Below are 4614 nucleotides of genomic sequence, written 5' to 3' on the forward strand. Positions count from 1 at the left end.
GGGGGGGGGGGGGTCTCTGAAAACCCCTGGCCTGGCTTATGAGCATTTCAGGTGAGTGGAAAAATTCCTGTTACCCCCTAATGGCAGTGAAAGGCTACCAAAATTTTTACTACCATAATGTGGGCAGGGTAGGAGTGGCTTGCCAGCCATGTGTTCAGGTGGGAGTGGCTTGACGATCATGTGACTTGACCAAGAATTTTCCAAGAACCTAAAAACAGTCCCCATATCAATGGGCTCCAAACAAGCAGGTCATCGAATTCACCCCCATCCTAGAAGTGAACAGCAATAGAACAGAATAGAATAGAATAGAATAGAATAGAATTCTTTATTGGCCAAATGTGATTGGACACACAAGGAATTTGTCTTTGGTGCAGATGCTCTCAGCGTACATAAAAGAAAAAGATACATTTGTCAAGAATCATGAGGTACAACACTTAGTGATTGTCATAGGGGTCAAATAAGCAACAAGGAAGAATCAATATTAATAAAAATCTTGAGCATACAAGCAGCAAAATCTTGAGCATACAGTCCTAAGTGGGAGGAAAAGGATGATAGGAATGATGAGGAAAAACTAGTAGAAATACAAGTGCAGACTTGGTAAAAAGTTGACAATGTTGAGGGAGTTATTTGTTTAGTAGAACAGTGAAATGACAGAAACATCTCACTTGGAATTTTGAAAGCACATTTTGAGCATTGTCATCAAGGTGCCTTCATGATTAAAGTGGCCACACACAAAATAATCACTTACTCAAAGGCAACCATCTAAAGTGTTCCTTGCTACTTTCACAGCCTCAGTGAACATCCCAAAATGCTCCATTCCACATAACAGTCTTAACCCTCCTTCCTGCAAACCACCAAACAAAATCAAGGTTTCTGATTTCAAGCATTATTCCTTTTATTTTCTAGAGCAGGGGTCCCCAAACTTGGCAACTTTAAGTCTTGTGAATTTCAACTCCTAGAATTCTCCAGCCAGCTCTGAAGACCTCTCTTCTAGAGAATACTATATAGCCATTCGGAAAGGAGGGGGAGGCAGAAACCCAGATCACATAGAATTCATTCCAGATCTTATCTCCTTATACTTTTCCTAGACTCTTTTCTTTGTAGCAGAATTGCCGGCTTCGGGGGTTTCGGAGGTCCATTTTCGCTACCCCACTGCCTCCCCCCCCCGGTCTGGGCAGCAGCCCACGCCTTCCTAGTGGTCAATAACAAACCACAAGGCGCCCTAACCCAAATCTCCCAATTCTCAGGCATTTGTGGAGCCTGCAGCCCAGAACATCTGAGAGAACCCCAGTGGGGAGGGCTTGTTGGTATCCTGTTGCACCCAGATGTTGCTCCCAGAGGCTGCTCCAGATGGAGTTGGCTTGGCCACCCTCCTCAAGTGTCTCGGCCAAGGTGGAGCCTGGGTGTGGCTACTGGCCAGCCGTGGTAGTGGCCCTGGATCATGGGGAGCCCCACAGCCTCTGATATTGGAGCCGAGAGCAGAACGCTCCCTTCCCTGGCAGGATGGAGGCCACACAAGGAAAAGATTGGCGGCATCCGATTCGCTTCCTGATGAGAAACAGCCGGCTTGTGAGAAGGACAGCCAGAGCCAAAGGTCAACTGTTCATCAGGCCGAGGGGAGGAGGAGGAGGAGGATGCACAAAGGGCAGCGTGTTTCCTTCTAGAGGGGGCCTGGAGGACCCAAGGCATGGCGGCTGATCACAGCCAAAAGAGCTCGAGCACCAGGGGGTGAAATCCAGCAGGTTCTGACAGGTTCTGGAGAACTGGTAGTATTGCCCAGAAGATTATATGCTGCAATGCCCTGCCTGTCAACAACTACTTCAGCTTCAACCACAACCACACAAGAGCACCCAACAGATTCAAGCTTAATATGAACTGCACCAAACTTGACTGTAAAAAATATGACTTTAGCAATTGAGTTGTCAAAGTGTGGAACTCATTACCGGACTCTGTAGTATCATCCCCAAACCCCCAACACTTTACCCTTAGACTATCTACGGTTGACCTCACCAGGTTCCTATAAGTGCACCAGAGTGCCTTCCGTCCCCTGTCCTATAGTCTCTCCTATATCTCCTATATCTTCTCTTCTATCTTTTCTATCTTTTCTATCTTTTCTGCTATTCTCTCTAGTTATATTTTACTCCTATATTTTCTCTTCTATACTCTCTTTGATACATTCTACTCGTATATATCCTCTATAACCTTCATTGTGCATTATTGTGTATTGGACAAAACAAATAAATAAATAAATAAATTTTGAATGTTTCTGAGAAACAGAAAATACCCCCCCCCCCGGGCTGGCTCCAGAGTGGGGTGGGAATGGGGATTTTGCAGGACTCTCTGAAAATCAGGGCTGCCAGCGTCATGGTTCCAGGTAACATCCAAATTTAAATCAGAGCCTAAGTCAGTGATGGCGAACCTTTTTTTCTTCAGATGCTGAAAGAGTGTTGGTGTGCACTATCACATATACGCGAGTGCCCACACCCATAATTCAATACCTGGAGAGGTGCTTTGGAAAAGAGCCTGACCCCCTCCTCTCTGTTGCAGCCCCTCAAATATTGGAAGACTGCTATCCTGTCTCCCCTGGTCCTTCTCTTTGCCAGACTGGCTGTGCTCTGTTCTTGCAACCATTCGTTGTATGATAACAGTCTTCCAATACTTGAGTGGACAAGCTATCTATCTATCTATCTATCTATCTATCTATCTATCTATCTATCTATCTATCTATACCTACATACATACCTACATACCTACCTATAATCTAGCCACAGTATCTATCTATCTATCTATCTATCTATCTATCTATCTATCTATCTATCTATCTATACCTACATACATACCTACATACCTTCCTATAATCTATCCACAGTATCTATCTATCTATCTATCTATCTATCTATCTATCTATCTATCTATCTATCCCTACCTACATACCTACATACCTATCATCTATCCACAGTATCTATCTATCTATCTATCTATCTATCTATCTATCTACCTACCTACCTACCTACCTACATACATACATACATACATACCTATCATCTATCCACAGTATCTATCTATCTATCTATCTATCTATCTATCTATCTATCTATCTATCTATCTATCTATCTAATCAATCTATCTACCTATCTAATCAATCTATCTATCTTTCTATCTATCTATCTATCTATCTATCTAATCAATCTATCTACCTATCTAATCAATCTATCTATCTTTCTATCTATCTATCTATCTATCTAATCAATCTATCTATCTATCTATCTAATCTATCTATCTATCTATCTATCTATCTATCTATCTATCTATTTATTAGATTTGTATGCCACCCCTCTCTGTAGACTCAGGGCAGCTAACAACAATAATAAAACAATATGAACAAATCTAATATTTAAGTTAATTTTTTTTAAAAAAAAACCCTTATTTAAGAAACCAATCATACACACAAACATACCAAGCATAAATTTTATAAGCCTAGGGGGAGGGAATATCTCAATTCCCCCAAGCCTGACAACAGAGGTGGGTTTTAAGGAGCTTATGAAAGGCAAGGAGGGTGAGGGCAACTCTGATCTCTGGGGGGAGTTGGTTCCAGAGGGTTGGGGCCACCACAGAGAAGGCTCTTCCCCTGGGTCGACGGGACCCGGAGAAGGCCAACTCTGTGGGACCTAACTGGTCGCTGGGATTCGTGTGGCACCCAAAGGCTAGACAAGGAATAATGAGTGGAAGCTGACCAATTAGAGATTCAACCTGGAAATAAGGAGGAACTTTCTGACAGTTAGAACAATCAACCCATGGAACAGAAGTTGCCTTCGGAAATTGTGGGATCTTCATCACTGGAGGCTTTCAAGAAAAGACTAGACTGTGATCTGTCTGAAATGGTGCAATAGGATCTCTTGCTTGGGTGGGGGGTTGGGCTAGATGACCTCCAACTCTTATTAATCTGAATCTATCTAAGATGATCCAAGGTCTGGAGACAAAAACCTACGATGAACGGTTGCAGGAATTGGGCATGGCTAGTCTAGCAAAGAGAAGGACCATGAGGGTAGTCTTCCAATATTTGAGGGGCTGCCACAGAGAGGAGGGGGGTCACACTATTTTCCGGGGCACCTGAAGGCCAGACAAGGAATAATAATGGATGGAACCTGAACAAGGAGAGATTCAACCTGGAAATAAGGAGGAACATTCTGTCAGTGAGAGCGATCAACCAGTGGAACAGAAGTTGCCTGCAGATGTTGTGAGAGCTCCAACACTTGAGACTTTCAAAGGGAGATTGGACTGCCATTTGTCTAAAACGGTGTAGGGTCTCCTGCCTGAGCAGGAAGTTGGACTAGATGACCTGCAAGGTCCCTTTCAACTCTAATAATAATCTAATCTAATCTAATCTTATAAAAGTTACTTTTATTTTTCAGAGTATCGACACCTTCATCTCAGATAGGCTCCGAGAAGTAAAAGTAGGCATGGGAAAGAAGCCAAAAATGAGACAAAATGACCACCAAAATGAAAGCTCCTGCCATCGAGACCAGCTTGACACCTTGAAGATGCATGGACTTCAACTCCCAGAATGCCCTCGCCACTTTTGCTTGTGGCTGGGGCTGATGGGAGTTGGAGTCA

Source organism: Erythrolamprus reginae, chromosome 10 (assembly GCF_031021105.1).
Source record: "Erythrolamprus reginae isolate rEryReg1 chromosome 10, rEryReg1.hap1, whole genome shotgun sequence".
NCBI lineage: Eukaryota > Metazoa > Chordata > Lepidosauria > Squamata > Dipsadidae > Erythrolamprus > Erythrolamprus reginae.